The 10,676-nt window shown below is 41.0% G+C and overlaps 1 protein-coding gene across 2 annotated transcripts in view; it reads right to left on the reverse strand.

Moving 5' to 3' along the window:
• Positions 1 to 10,676, reverse strand: part of PHF12 (PHD finger protein 12) — a 62,202-nt gene that overhangs the window by 45,748 nt on the left and 5,778 nt on the right. The gene's annotated exons all lie outside the window — the stretch shown is intronic.

Genomic DNA, 10,676 nt, shown 5'->3' on the forward strand with positions numbered 1-10,676 from the left:
ACTCATGGATTCCTCCTTTTATCAGCTTTTGCCTCTCACACAAGTGGGCTAAAGCCTCATCTTTGTTCTTATTTGCCAAGACTTAGATTTAGGAATAACCTTAGGCTTAAAATATGAGGATTTTGATATCTGGGAATGGCAAGCAGAAAAAGGAGTCACCTTCTCATTCTTCTTAACTGCTTTCAAGTCATGGGAAAAGCAGTCAGCCAGGGACCTGTGCATGTGTCCTGGGCATAGTGACAAATCCGCAATACCAAAGTGCCTTTCTGAAATCTGGTCTAGGACTTGCACTGAATACAATGTCCTCGTCTTTCACGAAATTGGCAGGAGGACAGCCATACTCCTGTCTTGTGTTCTCTTGGGAGGCAAGCATTATGCAGAGGTTCTCTTATAAGTGTCAGTCACTGAATGGCAATGCAACTGGTCATGTTGTACTCCCTGGGGACTCTAAGTCAAAGGAGGAGCCCAGTGGAGGGGGGAAAACGGACATTTTTGTGTGTGTGTGTTCTGGTGCCTTAAAACGCTGGCACCTTAAAACTTGAATGCATTTCCAGGAGCTTGTGCTGCATTAATATATAAGAGCCACCATAAACCCAAACACAATCTTTTATCAGGGTGGCCTACTTAACTGTATACCCAAGGAATTGTCTGTGTTGGGGTTGGGACAAGAAAGTTCAGAGATGGATTTCAGCATGCTTACCCGTTATCAAAAGCCCACAGTATTCAGCTTAATCTATTTTCTATTACTCTTCACTTGTGGGAGAAAAGATGCACCCATTTCTGTTCAAGAAGCAGGACATCTGCATTTTTAGGTAGCAAAAAATCCTCTTGGGAGGATCAAAGCAGATTGTTTCTTTTTATGAGCCATATAAAACTGTCAGGCAAATATTCTCTGCACTCTGTCTCCCTATTTATTGTTATCTGGGCTTATATAAAGATACAAATAAACAGGTGAGTTTGCTGCAATATACAAGCAACTTTTTGTTCTTGTTAACCGGGCTGAAAAGACAGCACATTTTAATCGACCTGAAGTTATTTCCACCACAAACAATAAAACTGAGACAATTTCCAAGCACTTTTCTCAGTAAAAGAAAGAAAAAAAAAAAAACCAAAACAAACAAAAAAACCTGAGACAATGAAAATCTTTTTTTCCTTTTTATTTTTTTTTTTNGTTGGAGTCTCACTCTGTTGTCCAGGCTGGAATGAATTGGCGTGATCTCTACTCACTGTTAACCTCTGCCTCCCCGGTTCAAGTGATTCTCCTCTGGAATAGCTGGGATTACAGGCACCCACCACCACACCCAGCTAGTTTTTATATTTTTAGTAGAGATGGAGTTTCACTACCTTGGTCAAGCTGGTCTCAAACTCCTGACCTAAGGTGATCCATCTATCTCTGCCTCCCAAAGTGCTAGGATTACCAGGTGTAAGCCATCATGCCTTGAGTAACTGAACCTTTAGATTCCTTCTGAGAATTACCTGAGTACTTGGGATGGTGAGCCCTGGAATAGTTGTCTTCTGTACCTGAGCTAGCTTGTCTTGGAAAACTGGTAGCTTTTTAGCCAACAGGCCAAGGACCTCTATTTTCTGGCTTCAAAAGAACATAGCCTGCATTGCTATGAGACACGGATTCTTTTCCACAGGCAGAGATAAAGTTCTTGCAGAATATCTTCCCATCTTCACTGCTGTTGGTAAGTTTCCTTCCAGATCATTTGTTAACAGGCTCTGGCCTACAATTCCTGCCAGAAAGTAACTGTTCATTGCATTTCCAGCTCACTATTTTATTTTATTTTTTTATTTTGAGATGGAGTCTCGCTGTGTCGCTCAGGCTGGAGGGCAGTGGTACGATCTCGGCTCACTGTAACCTCTGCCTCCTGGGTTCAAGCAATTCTTGTGCCTCAGCCTCCTGAGTAGCTGGGATTACAGGCATGTGCCACCATACTGGGCTAATTTTTGTATTTTTAGTAGAGATGAAATTTCACCATGCTGGCCAGGCTGGTATTGAGCTCCTGACCTCAGATGATCCACCCTCCTCGGCCTCCCAAAGTGTTGGGATTACAGGTGTCAGCCACTGCGCCTGGCCCAGCTCACTATTTTAACCACTATCTGATCTTAAAGACATGCTGTTAGTTATAAAGCAGTTCATAACAATAAATCCCTGAATCTTCAGAGACTGTACATTCATTTGGATGATGTATTTCTCAGTTTGGTGAGGCTCTCTGTGATACCTAGAAGGCCTACAAAGTGTTAACAGTAATATTTACATACAAATCAATTCCTAAAGCCAACCTCTGCAGCATGACTCCAACATACATAGACTCCCATAAACAAATCCAAATGGCCCATCTCTATTGCTGAGGATGGTATCTAGAGCAGTCTATTTCTAGATTCATCAAGGAGAAAACCACAAACACACGTCCCTCAGCTAACTGTAATGCCTGCATTGATAGACCTCTCTGTGTCAAAGATTCAAATCAAAGCCCAGAGCCAGATGATCCCAACTCTCAGCCCAAGGATAAAGTCCAGCTTTAATTTAGAATGCCTTTCATTCACTAATGAGGCTGCAGCTCAATGCTGCAAGTTGAAGATGTTGGTGGTTGTCATGGTTCTTGGCTCTCTAATTAAGAAGATCTATTTCAAGCCATATACCAGTGTGGTTGATCTGAGTCTAACCTCACTACTCATCTCCCTCGCCTATTAATACATGTGAACCTGCACAACATTAACATTTACTTCAGATTTAGTCGCTACCAGTGGGACCTGTTGCTCCATAGTATCGTGTTAATTATCCATCCAGCACAAGCAGTTTCTCAATATGGAATTCGAGCGGGGGATGGGGAAACAAGAGAACAAAGGGAAGAGGCGAGAGACGGAGGGAGAGAGCAATCGGGAAGCAAAAAGACTGCTTTTTATTTTAGAGACCTTTTCTGTGTTACGACATGGACATAAAAATGGTACTGGGCTCTGGACTTTTTTTTTTTTTAATATGTAATGTTACTGATGTGTTGCTTGTAACTGTCCATCCACCTAAGTCACACTGACATTTTAAAACTTGAGCCAGTAGCAGTCTGAGACACAATGAAAATCTCACTTAACCAAGTTAAAAGCTTTGGTATATGTCTTAGTCCAAAAGCAAGCAAGAAGATGCAGAATATTTAAGAAAAAGCACACTCCATTTTCTCTTTCTGCACTAACAAAGTAATTCTATTTAATATAAACACTTAACAGGAACACTATGTAAATAGCATATCCATATACAATATACCAACAGCCTACTAAGCTATATTGTATTTTGTATTTACTATATTGTATTTTGGAAGCCTACTTCCAAAAGAGGTCAGTCATATGAGCTGGTAGGGTCCCTCTTGTCAGAGCCCATAATTCTTCAGGAATCAGACGCTCTCTAGCCATCTACGGTAGTTTCAGTTGAAATAAAACATCAATTGAACTAAGAAAGAGTTCAATGCCCCTACCATCATCTGTATGCCTCCCTATCCTTTTTTGGTTGGGGGAAGAGGGGTTCAGCAAACAAACAATAGCACTGAGCAGTTTTGATTTTTAATTTCACAGTTTGCGGGGCTCATCCATCCATTTAAGAAACACCACCAGATAAAAATCCTGCAATTATATTTAGTGGCACTGTATAAGACAAACTGCAAAACATAATACATGCTCAGAACATGCCTACTCTCCTCCCTTAGACTGGCCCTGTGGTCCTCAGCCTGTTCAGAAAATGTGATGGTATTAGCCAAAATGGGGAGTGAAGGTGATCACTGATAGGACCACGATCATGCCTCAGCCTCTTAGCAGCCATCTTGCTCTATAAAGTGACCTATGAACACAGAAAACCAGCCTTTTATAAATGGAAACAAACTTATGTCCTAGGAAAGCTAAGTGGCACTAGGGAAAGTTTAATTTAAATTAAAAGCTGCATTAATACACCCAAATTTTAAAGTGTATGCTTTGAGGGAACACCATTTAATGAAATTTATTTTTTTTATTTTTATTTTATTTTTTTTTGAGACGGAGTTTCACTCATGTTACCCAGGCTGGAGTGCAATGGCGCGATCTCGGCTCACCGCAACCTCCGCCTCCTGGGTTCAGGCAATTCTCCTGCCTCAGCCTCCTGNAAAAAAAGGAAAAAATTAGCCAGGTGTAGTGGCAAATGCCTATAGTCCTAGCTACTCAGAAGGCTGAGGTGGGAGGACTGCCTGAGCTGAGGAGTTTGAGGTTACTGTGAGTTATGACTGGGCCAGTGCCCTCCAGCCTGGGTGACAGAGCAAGACTCTGCCTCTAAAAATAAATAAATAAATAAATGATGAGGGAAGTGTAAAGACAACCCACAAAATGGGAGAATACTTGCAAATCATATATGTGACAAGGGACTTATATTTACAACATATAAAGAACTCTTACAACTCAATTAAAAAAAGCAAATAACGCAATTAAAAATGGACAAAAATCTGAATAGACACCTCCAAGAAAATATACAAATGGCCAAAAAGCACATGAAGAAAACGTTTAACATCACGAGCCTTCAGGGAAATTTGATTCAAAACCACAACGTGATACCACTTCATGCTCACTAGGATGGTTTTAATCAAGAAGGCAGGTAATAACAAGTGTTGTTGAGGAAGTAGAGAAATTAAAACCCTTCTATGCTACTGGTGGGAAAGTAAAATAATGCAGCTTCTTTGGAAAACAGGCAGTTCCTCAAAAGGTTAAGAGGTACCATAAGACCCAGCAATTCTGCCTCTAGGCGTACATCCAAGAGAAATGAAAACTTGCAACCTGGCCGGGCATGGTGGCTCACACCTGTAATCCCAGCACTTTGGGAGACTGAGGCAGGCAGATCACTTGAGGTTAGGAGTTCGAGATCAGCCTGACCAACCTAGTGAAACCCCGTCTCTACTAAAAATACAAAAATTAGTCAGGCATGGTTGCAGGCATCTGTAATCCCAGCTACTCGGGAGGCTGAGGCAAGAGAATTGCTTGTACTTGGGAGGTGGAGGCTGCAGTGAGCCGAGATCATGCCACTGCACTTTAGCCTGGGGAACAAAGCTAAACTTCATCTCAAAAACAAACAAATAAACAAAAAAAACCCACAAACCAAAACCAACAACAAAGAAAACTTGCACCCAAATGTTCACCACATTACTTACAAAATCAAAAAGTAGAAACAAACCAAATGTCTATCAACTAATGAACTGATGAATAAAATGTACATCCATACAATGAAATATTGTTTAGCCATAAAAAGGAATGTAAGTATTGATAAATGCTACAACCAGAATGAACCTTGGAAAGATTCACTGAACTCCCAATTTTAGGTATCACCTGTACTTTCACTCAGGTTAACAAAAACCAGTGTTTTATTCAACACATTAATAGTGGCTAGTTGAATTCCTTTTAAATTTAAGGTTAGACAATTTTACTTTTTACAATTCAATTTTAAAAATTGAATTACTTTTTACAATTCAATTTTACAATTGAATATTACTAATTTAGCTTTCAAAAATACTGCTGGAGGCGCACTTGACCAAGAACTTAAAAGAGACCAACATAAATCCCATCTCCAGATTCAAATGAAAGCAGTGCCTAAATGTTTGTTTCAACCTTTATATCTATAAAAAATATACAAGTCATTTACAAAGGCCAAAAACTGTCCTAATATATTATTAGTGGAGCCTATCTGTAAAGTACTTTGAAAGCCTTAAGGAACAGCAGCAGATTGATGAGACTGTAACTGCAACCTACCTTTTACTGAGTATGGTAATTAATTTTGGGACAGGCCTTAAGTGAAAAATTTCCCATAACAATACTACTAAGTACTTGCCTAACACTACACAAAAACTGTTACCTTTCAAGGATATAACCCCCTTTTCCACTTTAAATATTTCTGACACTTGAACTCATTTCATAAGAATTAGCCTAAGCCCCACATTAAGAAGCATGTATCTGAACCTGAGTTAAAGCTGAACATTATTGTATCTTCCATATTTAGGTAGACCATTAAGACAACACGACATGGGAGGCTAAGGCAGGAGAATCACTTGAACCTGGGAGACAGAGGTTGCAGTGAGCTGAGATCACGCCACTGCACTCTAGTCTGGGCAACAGAGTGAGACACTCTGTTTAAAAAAAAAAAAAGAAAAGAAAAAAGACAACACGACATACCTAGATTCTAATTCAACACAGACAATGCAAAACAAATAAATAAAATAAACATAAAACCAAATTAGGTTTGTTTACTGTGGAATCATTTTACTATTGATGGGGCAGGTTGAGGGGAAGGAATCTAGACATTGTGACCTCCAGTTCATCAGTGCCAGGCTTCTAACCACTTACAATGTCAAAAACAACATACTGACAAGATAATGTTAAAATTAATGTATTTTAATCCATCACTCGGCCTGATAATAATCTAAGGAGGAGCTAAACATAACAAAATCAGAAAAACCAGCTCCTTATAAGTTCAAACAGGTTTGGCATAGCAGCTTGTTCCTGTAATCTCAACACTTTGGGAAGCCAAGGCGAGAGGACTGCTTGGTCTGCCTGGGGCAGCACAGTGAGACCCTGTTTCTACAAAAAAATTTTAAAAATTAGCCCAGCATGGTGGAACATTCCTGTGGTCCTAGCTACTGGGGAGGCTTAGGTGGGAAGATCACTTGAGCCCATAGTTAGAGGCTGCAGGGAGTTAGGATCAAGCCACTGCACTCCAGCCTGGGCAACACAGGGAGACCCTGTCTCCAAAAACAAACAAACAAACAACTCCACTTCAAACAGCAAACATTTTTTGCAAGGCAGTTTTCTATTCTATGTGTGAAACCTTTGTTATGACTCACTGAAAATATGCACAACTCCAAGCTGAGCTTAGTTTTGCCTGTGCACAGAGACCTTTTTACTCTCATTCTTCGAAAACCTTATTTTGGATCTTGCTGCCAACACCAGAGAGAGGAAAGCTGGCCAACAATTCCAAATATAACATGCGGAGGCAAATGCTACAGAAATCTGTCTGACGGGAAGGGACCATGCTGAGGTCTGCTGAGGTAGATGCACTTCTCAATCAGACCATTTTGGTCCCTCAGTCTGTTTGGAGCAAAATGCCATGAGAAGGCAATCACAGGAAACCAGCCAGTTTTACCATCCTGATTACTGATGCCCCATAGTATTAACTCTGTCAATGACAACAATCCTACCAATCTCAAACAGAAAGATGGGTGAGTGGCAACTAAAGCTGTACTGGTTATTCTATTTTTTTTGAGACAGAGTCTTGCTCTGTCACCAGGCTGGAGTGCAGTGAGGCAATCTCGGCTCATTGCAACCTCCACCTCCCGGGTTCAAGTGATTCTCCTGCCTCAGCCTCCCGAGTAGCTGGGACTATAGGCGTGCGCCACCACACCGGGCTAATTTTGTATTTTTAGCAGAGATGATGTTTCATCATGCTGGTCAGGCTGGTCTCGAATTCCTGACCTCAAGTGATCCAGCCGCCTTGGCTTCCCAAAGTGCTGGGATTACAGGTGTAAACCACTGCACCCTGCCAAAATCTTCTTTCTTAACCTAGAGTCCCCCAAGTATGAGAAGTGCTCATACACAGAAATTTTCTATTGTGGCCAGTGGGTGCCAGGTAAACATCCTATCTAAAGGCAGATGGTGGATTTTTCATACTTCCTCTAAGGCAACTTCCAGCTTTAGACTTCTTTGCTAGGAAGCAATATCCAGAAAAGCTGAAACAGCAACATACCAAATCACATTGTAGGGTTCTCTTCACTGTGATCTACCATCCTGACTGGAGTTCACAGAAGACACTCTTCACTTATTGACATTACATAGATAATACAGGCATAGCATATTAAAGTGTGCTTAAATCAACCATCTTCTGCTAGATTAAGACTCAAAAATAAAAAAACAGAGGCTGAGGCAGGAGGATCAGCTGAGGTCAGGACAGGAGTTTGAGAACAGCCTGAGTAACACAGTGAGTCCCTGTCTCTTCAAAAAAAAAAAAAAAAAAAAAAAAAAAAAAAAAAAAAAAAAAAAAAAAAAAAAAAAGAGGGAGAATAATATTATTTGGGCCATATCACCATAGGGATTATTCCCCACTTCTTTTACTCTTACCCTCTCCCATCCCCCAATTCTACTCATAAACCTAAAAGCTTCCCATCCTATAGGACTGAAGTAATCTCCTGGGCATGCTGTCAAACTGTGCTGTTGTGGTTTGACGCCACAGCTAAGTGCTGACTTGGGCTTCCAAAGCCTTCCAGTTATACACCCACCAGTGACCTATTTATGAGTTCAACATATTTCTCCAGAGCCATTATTTTTCCCTTTGGCCCACTTTTCTTTCAGATGGTCCCTAACCAAAGAATCATCACCCTAAAGGTCTGCAAGTGTAGACACAAATGGTGAGATATGAGGAAAGTCCTCAAGAAAATAAGGCAAGCATATGAGCCTTGGACATGCGTTAGTGCTATAAAAAATAAAATGCAGATACTTTTCTTAACATACAGCTTACTTCAATGCGAACAAACCACAGCCTGCAGTCAGATGTCTGATATCATAGAATTGGCATTTTCTTTGGTATGACAGTTTGCTAAGTTAAAATGGTTAAGTGTCACCCATGCCAGGCAAAACCACAAGGACACAAAGGAGGGATGAAGCAAAACAAAAATGACAAAGCAAAAACAATGTTTATTAACAAGCCCAAATTACTGACAACTCTCCCTATATTTTAGATGATGCTTTTGTAAAAAATGGCAAACAAGATCAAGGCAAGTTAAATATAGTCAACCTATGTATAGATCTATGAAAAGTTATAGGTTTAGACATATTTAATGAGATTAATGGGGTATAATTTTCACAATTATAATGTATTCTGACCAGTAATTGACGATTGCCATTGAAAAAGTTCACTGTAGAGTTTCCCTCTAAAACTGAGAATCAGCAGAACTCTGATGGTTTAGTGAATGTGGGAATTAACAAGCACCCAGCTCATCACAGGAGCCCAGGGGTGGAAAGAAAAGCCAAGAGTAGGTCCTCATTGCCTGCTTTCATAATGCAGAGTCTTGTTTAAAGTCACTTGAAGCTCTGTGCATTTCATTAGTTTCTCTGCTCTGTTCTCTGCACAAATGCAGACAGGAGAAAAATAATATTCCACATCCCTGAGGATCACAGCTCAGTAAAAATGTGCTTGTGTTACCACAAACAGGGTTCCACCTGGAACTCAAGCTTGCTAGTAATTCTGAGAGGTTCTCCTATCCCTGCCTGGCTTGGAAATAAAGTGATGTCTTTGGGCTACGGTTGATTTCAAACCCTGTGGAGAGTCCTCTTTTGCTCTTCTTTTGCTCACTCAAGCTTATTTCAAAAAGAGCCTCATGCAGAGAGCACAGATCAGTGGGAAAGACTGACACTATATTCAGGCATGGAGTTTCTCCTTGCCCTGCTGTTAGTCTGTATGTCTTTTGTCCCGTCAAGGCTGAGAAACATTTCCTGGGAGATATCCTGTACAGTTTGTCAGAAAACAGGGGAGGGGCAAAAATTAAACACCAAAGTGGGCCGGGTGCGGTGGCTCACGCCTGTAATCCCAGCACTTTGGGAGGCTGAGGCGGGTGGATCACGAGATCAGGAGATCAAGACCATCCTGGCCAACATGGTGAAACCCCATCTCTACTAAAAAATACCCCCCAAAAATTAGCTGGCTGTGGTGGCACGTGCCTGTAATCCCAGCTACTCAGGAGGCTAAGGCAGGAGAATCGCTGGAACCAGGGAGTCGGAGGTTGCAGTGAGCCGAGATTGTGCCACTGCGCTTCAGCCTGGCAACAGAAAGAGACTATGTCTCAAAAAAATAAATAGGCTGGGCGTGGTGGCTCATGCCTGTAATCCCAGCACTTTGGGAGGTCAAGAGATCAAGACCATCCTGGCCAACATGGTGAAACCCTGTCTCTACTGAAAAATATAAAAAGTAGCTGGTCATGGTGGCATGTGCCTGTAGTCCCAACTACTTGGGAGGCTGAGGCAGGAGAATTGCTTGAGCCCCAGAGGTGGAAATTACAGTGAGCCAAGATTGAGCCACTGCACTTCAGCCTGGTACCTGGCGACACAGCAAGACTCTGTCTCAAAATGAACAAACAAACAAACACCAAAGTGATTAACATTTAAGAAAGCAAATATAATTAGGGGAAAAGAAATTATCACCTTGTGTTTGTGTTAACAAAGTTATCATCCACTTGGAATAACCCAGATATCATTTTTGTTCCCCAACTAGTGTTTACCTTTGCATGTCTTTCATCTGTAATATCACTAGGTATTACACAGCAGTGAGAAGAGGAAATGGGTCAGCCTTTGGCTTTCAAGTAGTTTAGTGAGCATTTAATATGTAGCATGATTACAGCAAAAGGGAAAGTAGGCAGCAGAGCAAAAGGGACTCACTCTTTGAGAGAGCAAGTCAAACTTCATCACTTTGAAAATTGCACCAATCTGCAAGGTGCATTGGTAATTTACTTATTGTGACTTCCACAAGAGCTCTATGTAGTAGTCAGTCAAGTTCCTTCTTGTTGATGGGTCAACTCATGGATTCCTCCTTTTATTAGCTTTTGCCTCTCACACAAGTGGGCTAAAGCCTCATCTTTGTTCTTATTTGCCAAGACTTAGATTTAGGAATAACCTTAGGCTTAAAATATGAG

The sequence above is a fragment of the Cebus imitator genome, unplaced genomic scaffold (assembly GCF_001604975.1).
Source record: "Cebus imitator isolate Cc_AM_T3 unplaced genomic scaffold, Cebus_imitator-1.0 Scaffold140, whole genome shotgun sequence".
Classification (NCBI taxonomy): Eukaryota; Metazoa; Chordata; class Mammalia; order Primates; family Cebidae; genus Cebus; species Cebus imitator.